The 13,683-nt window shown below is 50.8% G+C and overlaps 1 long non-coding RNA gene across 3 annotated transcripts; it reads left to right on the top strand.

Annotated features, from left to right (window-relative positions):
- The first annotated feature begins 6,491 nt into the window (after positions 1 to 6,491).
- On the top strand, positions 6,492 to 9,087 carry LOC124693323. 3 transcript variants are annotated; one of them, XR_006999974.1, is made up of 5 exons: positions 6,492 to 6,608; positions 7,492 to 7,602; positions 7,802 to 7,891; positions 7,972 to 8,128; positions 9,063 to 9,087. It is a non-coding gene; the product is annotated as an uncharacterized LOC124693323 (long non-coding RNA). The 3 variants fall into 3 exon arrangements; XR_006999972.1 differs by lacking the exon at positions 9,063 to 9,087 and having other exon boundaries at positions 6,499 to 6,608; positions 7,972 to 8,802; XR_006999973.1 differs by lacking the exon at positions 9,063 to 9,087 and having other exon boundaries at positions 6,590 to 6,608; positions 7,496 to 7,602; positions 7,972 to 8,802.
- Positions 9,088 to 13,683: the final 4,596 nt, after the last annotated feature.

The raw sequence follows: 13,683 nt of genomic DNA, 5'->3' as shown, positions 1-13,683 counted from the left end.
CGCGCAACCCCTTCTTCTAATTTGCATGCACCACCGGCCTATAATATGATCGCGCGCCCAGTACTTTGATCGCCACTACTCTGATCGCGACGAATCGGTGGGAACGATCTCTTTTGAATGCATCTATTTGAATTTCTGATTGGGGGCGGCGTTTGGGGGACGCGGCTGGGGAGCGACGTCCCCCAAACGCGGCACGAACAAAACACGTCCCCCAAACGCTCGATCCGGCGCGGTTTGGGGACGGTTTGGGGACGCGACTGGAGATGCTCTTAAAACATCAGTGTTGTTGCATGCAGCAGGCATCGATAGCCTGGAAGCAGTATTTTACACTAAAACTTGAAGTCCCAGACTCCTATTTATGTGCCACTGCAAAATGCTCACTGCAAATCCAAGTTTTCTAAAAAAAAATTGTATATGGTGAACGATGTATTCTACCATGTACAAAATTTTAATTAGAAAAGGTACCTTATAGTTTGGAATTTAAAAAGAGAAAAGTGCATATTTGGGACCGTTGAATAGTGCGAAATTTAAAAGCTATTTTCTGTTAGTTTTTTTTCATTCTTTTTAGCCTAATATTAGGGATTTCACATTGAGAATCCGCGCGCTCGTAGTGTACATCGTAGTGTTAGGGTTTGACTTCATATTGTCGGTTGGCGTCACGCCGGGAGGAAGCTGTTATAAAAGCGACAAGCAAATAACAAAGAACGAAACAAGAACACACGCAGGGGACACAAGATTTAACGTGGAAAACCCCTTCCAACACAGAAGGGGAAAAAACCACGGGCGCCAGCCAGCAAAACTTCACTATATCGGGAGGTGTATACAAACACCGTGGGTTATCTTATAATCTGATGAACCCTAGCCGGCGGCTTACAAGATGTATATATAGGCGGTACCAACGATCCGTACCGTACGCTTCGGCCCAAGCCTCCGGCGACGGGCCTCGCTCCGCTCGTCAGAAGTTAGCCTCCCTTTAGTATATGAATTTGGATCACAATACAACAGAAGCTGCCAAATTACTCTGGCCGGATGTGGGCATCTCCAACCGGGCGACCCAAACGGACGCGCTGGGCCGTCCGTTTTGGGCCGTTTGGGTCGCCGCCCGGACACGCGGACAGCGCCCCGCGTCCGCGTGTCCGTTTGGGTCGCGCGCGGCGCCCAACGCGGCGACCCAAAGAGACGCCACGTGGTTCGTCTTCCTTGCGCGGCGCTGCGCCATGGCAGGCCTCGACGGGACAGCCATGGTGGGCGGTGGAACGCGCGGGAAAGTTCCCGCGCGCACCAAAACGCCGTTGGCGCGCGCGAGCGCCCAAGTTTCCCGCCAGGCCGCCGGCTATAAAAGACGGCGGCGGTCTCACACAGACCGCAACACCATCCTCTCCCCTCCACCTTTCTCCGCCGCCATGCCGCGCACCCTGCAGGCCACATGGGCCAAGCTCTCCCTCGCCGCCCGGGCCAGGTTCCCACGGACGGAGGAGGAGGAGCGCGCGGACTCGCGATGGGTCACCGACGACGAGGCGCTCCGCGTCGCTGCCGAGGCGGCGGCAAAGAAGGCCGGTGACGTGGAGATGGTGCAGGCGGCCGCGGAGGGTTGGCACGAGACCGCGGACGGCTGGTACGTGTCCGCGGAGGAGGGGGCGGCCGCCGCGGAGGAGCCCGTCGACGAGGAGGACCTCGCGCTGGCGAACATCAACGCCGCCATCGAGGAGCGACTCGCCGACCTCACGCGCGTGACGAAGGAGCACGAGGGCATGCGGCGGGCCGGCCGCCGCCGCGCTAGGCGACCTCCTCGGCCGAAGAACGAGGCCGCTCGCTATGCGAGCAGCCCGTCACCTCATCCGGATGTCGTCGCCCGAGCGGCGCGCCGGGAGGATGCTGCGAGTCGGCGGAGCGCGGCCGGCAAGAGCGTATGCGCCGCGCGGCAGGAGAACCACGAGGCCCGAGCCGCCGGCCGCGTCCGCCTGGAGGCGCGCACCGCTGTGGAACGCGCCGCTCTGCAGGAGGTGGAGCTATGCGGGAAGCCGATGATTCCGCCGCAGGAGGCAGAGCGCGAGCGCGCCCGAGGTGCGCGGACTGAAAGGAGGAGGATGGTGGCCTCCGCCCAAGCCGCCGCTGCCGCCGCCCGCGCCGCCGCCCGCACCGCCGCCCACGCCGCCGTCGACGCGCCACCCAGCTCGTAAGCTGGAGTGGAATCCTCACGCGTACAGGCCGCCCGCGTCGAGTGAAATCCACGGCCCCGACGGCGAGCCGGCGAGGAGTCGCCGGCGAGCCCGCCGGCCCCGTACGTATTTAGGATAGAAGTAGTAGCTACAAAAAAAATGTAATGAGTTCTTTTTAATGAAAAATATTGTTCATGTCTATGACACGCGGGCCAGGGGCGAACAAGGGGCGGACGCGAGCGACCAGCCTTTCGCGTCCGCGGCCACGCAAACCCGGCCAAGATTTGGGCCGGGTTTGCGTCGATCCGGACGCCGCGGGCATCCGTTTTAGGGATGGGTCCGCGCGCTGGGCCGGGTTTTTTTCCGGCTGGACCCATCCGGACGCGCGGGCGCGGGATGGATCGCCCGGTTGGAGATGCCCTAATGTCCGCGTCTTCTCCTCGCCCTCGTCTAGGTGCTCCCATGATGGGAGCCAGATGCGGCGGTGCATAAGGTCGAGCACTACTCCATCAGTAAGGCTCGAAGTCAAGTTCGTCGCAGATTTGGTGGTGGTAGTCCTGACGCTATATCTCGTCCTTCTACTTGTCTTGGAGGTGTTGAAGTGTATAAGTAGATTGCCTAGCCCTTTCCATCAGTTCAGACTTTTGGTTCAAGTGGCTAGTGCATGAAGGTTAACATGGTATCAGAGCCCCAGGTCTCGAGTTCAAATCCTGGCTTTCACAATTTATTCTAAAAATTATCTCTTCTCTCCCCTCTTCTCGCAGCCGCCCGCCCCAGCACCCTGCCATCCCGCGCCCGGCCGCCGCCGCTGCCTCTTTCCCTCTCTACACGTGTTGACTTGTCTTCTCGTCTTTCCGTCACACGTGAGAGGGGGTGTTGAAGTGTATAAGTAGATTGCCTAGCCCTTTTCATCAGTTCGGACTTTTGGTTCAAGTGGTTAGTGCATGAAGCTTAACAGGAGGCAGGGAAGGTTGGGGTTCGGGCAAGTGATGTCTACGGGAGCTTCTATTCTTGTAGACAGTGTTGGACCTCCAAGAGCAGAGGTTTGTAGAACAGCAGCAAGTTTCCCTTAAGTGGATATCCAAGGTTTATCGAACTCAGGGAGGAAGAGGTCAAAGATATCCCTCTCATGCAACCCTGCAACCACAAAGCAAGAAGTCTCTTGTGTCCCCAACACACCTAATAGGTGCACTAGTTCGGCGAAGAGATAGTGAAATACGGGTGGTATGAATAAGTAGTAGCAACGGCAACGACACCGAGAAAAGTGCTTTGCCCGGGACGGTAAACAAGCGAGTAGTAATGTAGCAGTAGTAACGCGATAGTACGATAAACAAGCAGTAGTAACTCAGCAGTATTTAGGAACAAGGCCTAGGGATTACACTTTCACTAGTGGACACTCTCAATATTGATCACATAACGGAATAGATAAATGCATACTCTACACTTTTGTTGGATGATGAACACATTGCGTAGGATTACACGAACCCTCAATGCCGGAGTTAACAAGCTCCACAATTATGCTCATGTTTTAGTAACCTTTAGTGTAAGATAGATCAACAGACTAAACCAAGTACTAGCATAGCATGCACACTGTCACCTTCATGCATATGTAGGAGGAATAGATCACATCAATATTATCATAGCAATAGTTAACTTCGCAATCTACAAGAGATCATGATCATAGCATAAACCAAGTACTAACACGGTGCACGCATCGTCACCTTTGCACACATGCGGGAGGAATAAACTACTTTAATAACAAATCACTAGAGTAGCACATAGATAAATTGTGATATAAAACATGTTGCAATCATAAAGAGATATAAATAAGCACCTCACTATGCCATTCAACAGGTGAATAAGTATTACGTGAAATCTAGCCTAAGAGACCCACACGGTGCACACACTCGTCACCTTTACACACGTGGGACAAGGAGTCTCCCGGAGATCACATAAGTAAAACTCACTTGACTAGCATGGTGACATCTAGATTACAAGCATCATCATATGAATCTCAATCATGTAAGGCAGCTCATGAGATTATTGTATTGAACTACATAGGAGAGAGATGAACCACATAGCTACCAGGTACGGCCCCGAGCCTCGATGGAGAACTACTCCTCCTCATGGGAGCAGCGGCGGTGATGAAGATGGCGGTGGAGATGGCAGCGGTGTCGATGGAGAAGCCTTCGGGGGCACTTCCCCGCTCCGGCAGGGTGCCGGAACAGAGATCCTGTCCCCCAGATCTTGGCTTCGCGATGGCGGCGGCTCTGGCAGGTTTCTGTGGTTTTCGTCAATTGGTGTCGAGGTTTTAGGTCAGGACGACTTAAATAGGCGAAGAGTCGGAGTCGGAGGGCTGACAGGGGGGCCAAACCATAGGGCGGCGCGGCCCCTCTCGGCCGCGCCGGCCCTAGGGTTTGGTGGCCCCGTGGCCCCCCTCGACCTCTCCGGTGTGTTCCGGATGCTTCCGGGGATTCTAAGATCTTTGGCGTTGATTTCGTCCGATTCCGAGAATATTTCGTTACTAGGATTTACGAAACCAAAAACAGCAGAAAACGAGAACCGGCACTTCGGCATCTTGTTAATAGGTTAGTTCCAGAAAATGCACGAATATGACATAAAGTGTGCATAAAACATGTAGATAACATCAATAATGTGGCATGGAACACAAGAAATTATCGATACGTTGGAGACGTATCAGCAAGTCGCCACCAGGGAGAGGTTCTGTTTCTCTTGGGAGGTCCCTTACGCCGGCGTCCTTGCCAGTGTACTCCATGGTCAAAAGGCGGCCATTCCCTCCTCTGGTGTTCGTGACGGTTCCACTACAAGAAATGTGTTAACTAGTGACCTTCTCATAGTGACCGTGGATGAATTAGTCATAAATCTATGACCATTTGGCACTAAATGGTCTTAAGGAATTTGTGAGGGTGCAAACCCTAAATCATTACGACCATTCCGATTAGAAAAGTCATAATTTCCTAACTTGAATTGGTCATAGAGAAAATGATACGGTCCACGACCTTATTTTTAGCGGATTACAGACCAATTTAATAGGTAATGGCGCCTAATTCGGATGGTTTAATATGATTGGTCGTCCACCTCACCGATATCACCTACCGTCGTCTTCAAATGTTAACTTTCGATAAGGTGGCTAGTTTTAGACCCGCCACTAACAAGTGAGACCCACATACCGACCTAGAGGTGTAAAATCAACCAATTTTAGTAGGAAGTGATACACAAACACATGCCCCTACCAAGCTGGTCCAAACTTATAGGCTGCCAATAAAGCGAATCAAAAAATCACTTTCGAAGGATTTGAACCCTAGACATCCGTGACCCCTCAAAATATGGTCAAAACGGCAGCAGAGCCACCATTCTTTTCCAGGGGTTGAATATTGCATAACTCTTTGTGGATCTCTGATGAAACAACTACCTGTGAACCTATTTTTTTTTGTAAAAAGTCATAAGCAAGCTATCAAGCACATGTAGTTCAAAATTGACCCACTTCAAAATTTGTCTTTTTCGTGGGCACCACAATAGCCAATCGGAAGACATGAAGAACCTACCCAGGGATGACCTCCCGAAAGACCATCTCAGCCGTCGAGAAACCATCAACCGAAATATTACTACTACCTATGAGTAATCGCGCGCGAAATATTTGCTCACGCGCCAAGAGTCTAAATTTTAGACCGAGCAATGGCCAGCCCAAAATATGAGCCCATAGGCGGGAGACGAAATGTTAGCATGAGGCCACATCTGCGAGCCCTGCCGAGCCCCACGCCCCCATCCCATCCAACAGAACTACTCTCCCCACGACCTAGTACCTACCCCTCTCCCAGCGCCTCCTCCCTTTTCCTCCACCTCCGCCGCCGGCCAAGATCCCGGCGAACTCCGGTGACGCCCTGCCCCGCCGATCCCCGCCCCTGAATCCTCTCCTCCCCCTCTTTCTATTTCACCCCATCGAACTTCCAAATCGTCCGCCGCAACGCAAACCCTAGCACAGGATCCAGGAAGAGCTGTAGGAGGTCCATGGCGACGGAGGCGCTCCGGCAACGAGCGGTGGTGTCCCGGCTAGGCGATCGTCTGCATCGCACGGGACATATGCGGACGGCCAGCGAGTCCTGGCCTTCACCGACGTCAGCGACCCGAGGGACTGCAGCTCGCGGACAACCGCGTCCGGGCGCCACGGACTGCTCCGGCGCCTACCACCCTCTTCCGCCTCGTTCCCCATCCAGGCCGGCTTCCACCAACCCCTCCCGAACGAGCCCCAGCTGGAGATCGACACCGACGCCCTCTTCCCTGCACCACAAGGTCGACCTGCCGGTGGTTGCCCTCGCTGGCGTCCTGTGGCAGGCCGATGCATGTCGACCTGCTGCTCCTCCTGCCGGCGACGTTCACAACCACGATCTGCTGCTGGAGCGCACTCACCAACCTCCTGCTGCCGTTGAGGTACTCTACTCCTCCTCGAAGTATCTTTCCTAGAATTTGTATCTTTCATTTCTGTGGTGTAATAGTAGGGAAATCGTGCATGTATAATGTAAATCGATGTGTGCATAGGTAGTGGGTGCATAGGAAACCAATTGTCATATTTTGCTTTTAAAATAGGCATCAGCTCTCACATTAATTTGCTCTATAAAATGGATTGTATCTAGGATGTGCAGCAGCTCTCTTCACTTCGGTCGAAGTGCAGTCTTTTCACGCATCCATTTCGAACTGTGCAATCTGGTCTGGTCCTGATCGTAGTTGTAACGGTGACAGACATGAGTTGCCTCCGGCCGGCCGAGGTATTACAACACCTCTTCTTTTTGTTGCGGTAGCAGAGACCTGGCAAAGAGACTCATATTTATCGTCACCCTTCGGTTGTAAGTTAGTGTAAGGACCTTGTCACTCTTGACCTCTCTTCCCACATAAAAAGAGATGAACACTTACACGGGTCTCCAAACCGGTGTTGAACTTAGGCCTCACTAACTCGTATTTCTGCACTCTTCTCTTGCAAAGATATCCTTAAAAATGGTGTACATTCAATAACCTTCAGAGTATGCGTATACCTTCATTTCTGCAGCACTGTCTTGCATGATAGCACCATAAACTGAAAATTAAAACAACACTAACTTCGGTACATAAACTATGAACGAATCAGTGCATGTTTTTCGTCATCTACATCAATTGTTTTTCGTATATAAAAAGTTTACAGTATGCCAAACCTCTGCTCTGCATATCTTAGTTTTCACTTGATATTACCTTTTCCTGTATCACATGTTATGTTGATAGATCCTTGTAACTGTATATAATATCTATGGCTTTTTACATTCCTTTGAATTTCTCTATGTAGACAGTTACTGCTAGCAGTACAAAGAAGGGTGATCTGATACTCGGTGAGATCCAGTCACAGATCAAGAACAAAGGAATCACTATAGATGTGAAGGCCAACTCAGCATCTAATGTACCTACCTCTGTCTCTCTCTCTATATGTATACTTGTATCCGATATGTTAGTATTGTGCAAACAATTCCTACAATATCCATACTTATGATGAAATAAACTGTGACCAGTTTGTTGTCTGACTGACTAGCATTGAACACTGTAATAATTTCGCCGTGAATTCAAAGTCTTGGTACTGATTGCGTTGATCTATTTGACAGGTCATTACTACAATTACCGCTGATGCGTATGCGGCACCAGGGCCGAAGACCATCTTCCGCTTTGCTGTTCCTGGTCAAAAATCTGGAAAGGTAGTGTTTTGACCCTCAATGTATTTGTGTTGTAACTGGAAATTTATTGCTTAGTTTGATTTTTTACCCTTTCTTTGCAGGTCTAGCTCCAGTACTTACATGATTATGCTGGTATTAATGCAAGCATTGGTTTGACTGCTAATCCTGAAAGCAGCCTCTCTGCTGCACTTGGAACTAACGCTCTAGCTGTTGGTGCTGATGTCTGAATCAAAACGGATGACCCATCTGTCAGCGCTGGTGTGTTTCCTTGTTTCCCTATCTCGATGCAGAAACAACAGGCATCTCAAGTGTTTGCAACCGTAGTTTCCAGCAAACTGATAGAAGTAGCTATCTAGCTAAAGTTACTTGATACATGTTGCAGTAGTAGATAGTACATGAATAAAGTTGGCGCTCCCTAGTTATCTACTCGACTAGACTACATGGTCAGTTCTGAACTAGTATTTGTTCATGGTTTAGTTTTCGTCAGGTTCTCTGTTGGCATCATATCCCACTTATTACTGACGTACACATAAATTACCATGTTTACTTTATGATCACTGCTTTACATGTTGCTATATGTTAGTTAAGAATATTCTAACATTAATTACCATCTATTGTTCTTTATCTCTCACTGATGTACATATTGCTAGCTGTTTAGAACCATTCATTGCTAGTGTAATACTCTAGCGGTAGTAATACATCATTATCTCTAGCGCTCGTCATATAGAAAAGGTATCTAGCTCGTCCCTCTAGCACTCGTAAAAGAAATCCTTGTCGTTCTAGTTTGATTGCCTGCCATAATTAAACCAGATTCTGCAAGTTATTGTTCTAGTTTGATTATCTGCTGCTCATATAGTTATTGATGTGGTTTGATGGTTCTGCCATAATTACAACTTTTTGTGTTCTGTTATAGTAATATATCATTATCTCCTCAACACAATCCTGGACTTGAACTGAAATGACCTGTAGCAAGGTATGAGAGCTCAGAGCCAATTAATGCTTCTCTGTTGTAGCTGTTGGCATGAAACTTAACATGTAACACCACTCAATGGCAATGCCATTGTGTTTTGCACTTTTGTTAGTTTGAATTTGTAATCTGCTGCAATATTGTAGGCTTGCAAGCTGATTCTGGACACTTTTCTGTTTACATGATGGTGCATATTTACTTGATAGCATCCTAACTTTTTTGCAGTGAACTGACCATGCTCAACTCCTGGTTCTTGCTTTTTGAATGATAACAAGATCGTTATGGAAACTGATGTATGGCCACTTAATGTCCTTGTAATTTTGCAAACAGTGATAATTTCTCTACATCAATTTGATTGCGATCCCACAAATTTGAAGTTATTTGTGTGAACTGGGGTCTCTTGTTTCTATAAGATTGTGTTCTTGACTTCTATTTAGATGATAAAGAACATTCAGTTCCGCCATTTAGAGCACATCAAATTTTCATATTAGTTTATTTTTGAATGATTGGCATTGACTCTGCAGCATGATTTCATTCATTTTCTAGACTTCAGAGTTCTGCCATTGAGTTGATAATTATGCTGCCAGGATACTGCAGCATGCAGTCACATTAAATGTTTCATTTTTAATTGGCTATATCATTCACAGTTCTGGTTTTGAAGATGTCTCCTTTTGAATGTAGTTATTGTTAAGATGGTGCATTGTTTGTAATAATCTTTTATCAGCAAGTATTTACATTTTTAATTGCAAAAAATGCTATTGATTGTGCTTATAGTTCTGTACTTGAAACAATATTTTGGTATCTGCATTTTTCACCTTTATATGCTGAAATGAAAGGAGCCACATCAAACTGTAACTATTGTGGTCGTGCTGATGGCATTTATTCTAATTTTAATATATGCGTTCCTAGTTGTCTGACTTACAGTTTCAGACTAATTCTTGCCATCATTGCAATTTGTATTGTCTTACGACATTATTGATACACATGTTGGTAATTATTCTGTTCATCAAACTCTAAAAGTGTTGCATTTTGAACTCTTTTACAGGCAGGTTGAAGAAATTTGAAGCCTGAAGCCCTGCAAAGCAAAGAGGAACTACTTATCATTAGTGCCAGTTGTATTAGTTCGGCACACAATGGCCATCTATGGAAAGACTGTAATAGGCTAATGTTAGCTATTATTTCAAGTATTTTGCAGCCTAAATTTAAATATTTTTCAATTATTTTGTATGTCATATGTCTTCCATTTGAAAAATTTGTCTTTGGTTTACTGTCAGAATTTAGGACGGGACCAATTTGTTGAAAATTGTCGAGGCCTCAAAATGAAATGGAATATGAAATGGCTGGGGCCCAAAATGGAAATAGCATGCTAAACGTCTAAGGCCCATAGTCGAATGGAATGCAAAATGGCAAAGGCCCAAAATAGAACTGCTTGTGAATTGGCTAAGGCCAAACAAAAATACATAGTAAAAGGCCAACACCAAGAATAGAAAAGGTTGATTTCTTGGGCTTGGCCCATGTAGATGGCTGAAGTGGACTGGGCTGATTTTCATCCACGACCATTTGGTTAGGTCACAGATTTGCCACGTAGGATTTGCCACGTTGGATTTGACGTGGACATGCTAGATAGCGAGTGACCAAAATTTTGGTCGTAGAATCTATGACCATCAATTTTGGTCGTAGAGGAGTACGACCATTTAAAAAAAAAGGTCGTTGTGCGCCGTCAGTGACGCTCAACTGACGACCAACAGTTATTGGTCACGACGTGGTCATAAATGGTGCACAATGACCTTCCAGCGACCAATATGGAGGGTCGCTAGTCACCATATTTCTTGTAGTGTTCCTTCCAGCTTGTGTCTGATGGTCTTCAACTTCGAGGCTTTTATGCCACTGTGGAGGCCCTTTGGATTGAGTACAGCGTGCTCTTGCCTCACCGACCCAAGTGGTTCGGTCCCCGGCGACAGTGAGTTGTCTGTATTGTGACACGGATATGCGGGGAAGGAGCTGTTGAGGTCATCTATGCAAATTGTAGGGGCTTGTATGTATTTTTTACTTTCTTGATTCCCTTTTTGTAAATTGTATTTCCACTGCTTACGATTAATGAAACTATTGGTCCTTTTGGACCGACCCATGTTCAAAAAAATAAGAGCATCTCCAGTCGCGTCCCCCAAAGCGTCCCCCAAACCGCGCCGGATTGAGCGTTTGGGGGACGTGTTTTGCTCGTGCCGCGTTTGGGGGACGTCGCTCCCAGTCCGCGTCCCCAAACGCCGCCCCCAAATGAATATTTGTGCGGGAAAATAAAGGTTTTCATTCAATTTTGATTATATATTACAAAGTTTGAATGAAAACGGCTAGATTTCATCTAAACCTAGGCTACGACCGCCGGCGGCGCGTTCGACGGCCCCGCCCCGTCGTCGCCTCCCCTACGCCGCGAGCTCCTCTGCGCGCGCCTCCTCTCCTTGCGTTCGGCGGTGGCCGGACGGTGCCGCTCCCGCCGATAGTCCTCCTCCGCCTCCCCTGCTCGGGCCGCACGGAGGGAGAGCTCGACGGCGCGACGAATCCGCGCCTCTTCGCGGGCACGGGCGTCGTCCCGGAGCTTCTTCTCCGACTCGAAGGACTCGACGAGGGCGCGTTGGCGATCGGCCGTCTCGTCCGGGTGCGGGCGTCGTCGTCGGACCGGTCGAACTCGTCGTCGTCGTCGTCGTCCTCCGCCTCGGTCTCCTCCGCCTCGGCCTCCTCCCCATTGGCGCCTCCTCCTCCACATACGGTTGGCGCCTCCATCATCGCCGCCGCAAACTCGTCGGCCGCCGCCAAGCTGCTCCGCCCGCCTCCCCATAGCGCCGTAGCGCCGACTCCCGCTGTCGACGCTCCTCCGCGCCGTCGCTGGCTGCTGGAGCTCGATCGACTCACGCCGCCGGCGCTCGATCGAGTCACGCCGTTCACGGAACGGCGCGCTGCCGCTCATCGCGGCCGCGCGCCGGCGCTCGTCAGCCCATCGTCGCTCCATGTCCTCCCGGTGCCGGCGCCGTCCGCGCCTCTTGTCTCGTCGAGGCGTCGAACGCCGCAACGGTGTCGCACTGCTCTGCCTGCTGCCACGGCTGCTGCGCCGCGGCCTCCTCGACTGCGGAGGCGAGGGCGGAGAACGCCGCTAGATCCGGCCGCTCGCTGCGCCTCACGCCGTTGGCGGGCCTCCTCCTCGAGTGCCTCCTCGAGTGCCGCACGCCGCGCTGCAGGCTCGTCAATGGAGGAGACGGCGGTGGAGGAAGTGGCCATCGCCGGGGCGGTTCGCCATTGCCCGCGGTGATGGAGGAGACGGGCGTGGAGCGACGAGGGGCTGTGTTTGTTGCCGGCGGGGTGTGGTGGCTACCATTGATGAGCCGGGAGACCTTTTATAGACGCCGGCGTCGGGAAGAAAGCGCGGGAACGGACGAGAAGAGGCGGGAAGATCGCGCGGGAACGGGCGGTGGCGTGCGAACGCCGGCGACGCGTGGAGGCCGCGCGGCAGCCGACGAGACGTCTCGCCTGCCCCTCCGTCGCCATTAAGGCAAAGATGCCGCCAGCGCGCGAATAACTTCCGTCGCGAGGTAGGCGACGGTTAGGTTAAAATTAAGCGTGCGGCCGACGCGTCGGCCGCGCCTCCTCGCCTCGCTTTTCGTTGTGTCCGGCGTGCCCGGTGCGGTGCGTCCCCTGTGGGATGGGGACGGGCTCGGGGCGCCGGACACCGTATAGGGGCGCGCCGGACAAAAATGGGCTTTGGGGGACGCGGCTGGAACGCTTTTTTTGTCCGGCGCGCCCCAAATCCCTTTGGGGGACGGTTTGGGGGACGCGACTGGAGATGCTCTAAGACACTGTCATGCGGCTGGCCATCTCGTGCAGAACCATCCAGACGATCGCAGGTTCGTGGCGCTCACCTATGATTCTGTACTTCCGGGCAGTTTCACAGGAGAAAAACGTGCACCCACACGAGGAGAACCTCACTCCGTCCAATCCACGGAACGTTTCGCCCCGCCACTCCCAACCCTGGCACGACTCCTGGTGCATGGCAGTGGCGCGATCCGACGACCGAGACCTCGTTAGCACTCTACAGTCAGCACACTACGGGCCTGTTCGCGTCGAGACTCGAGACAGCCAGACAAGTACGGATGGTGCGTCACGTTCCTGGTTGATCGGTTCGTGCCCCCTTCGTCCCGGCCAACACCGGTCGGAATGGGCCGGCTCCAGCGACCCAGCAGTGCCGCATGTAATGATGTAAGTGCAAGCGCAGTGTTGACTCTCCACTTCAACGCGAGATCGAGATCAGGCTGACGTTGGTGGCGTGGACTTGCAGCTCCGCGCGACACGCCGGCGCGCGTTCGGACCTGCTCCTGCTGCTGCTTTCAGTGTTGAGATTGGTGTATGTGGCGGGCGTAGCAGTCCTCATCTGTGTGGAACGGTGCTACACGTACCTGTAGACATAGGAATACAATCTCGCCTGATACAAGTCGTGGAATAGTCAACATCTTGATAGCTAATAGTACGTTGATAAAGTTTGCATGAATCGTACGATTTTCCTTCCTTTTCAAAACCAGTATCACAGATTTTTCAACATATAAAACGTATATACGTATTAGATGCGTCTAGATGGATAAAATCATCTTCAGTACTAGCTCTTCATGTACGCCTACTAACGTTCCTAGATTAAAAAAAAGGATGCGCCCAACCATGAGCTAGGTTCCATGGAGCCAAAAAAATAATATATGTGCCCCATGCCGACCGTGGTCCACATAGAGCCGATTGGGGGTGTCGGACACAAGGCACAGGGCACCGCCACATCGGATGCCGGCAAGCGGGCCTATCTTTTCATAGGCAC

The sequence above is a fragment of the Lolium rigidum genome, chromosome 2 (genome assembly GCF_022539505.1).
Source record: "Lolium rigidum isolate FL_2022 chromosome 2, APGP_CSIRO_Lrig_0.1, whole genome shotgun sequence".
Lineage (NCBI taxonomy): Eukaryota > Viridiplantae > Streptophyta > Magnoliopsida > Poales > Poaceae > Lolium > Lolium rigidum.
This window is presented reverse-complemented; position numbering and strand designations above follow the sequence as displayed.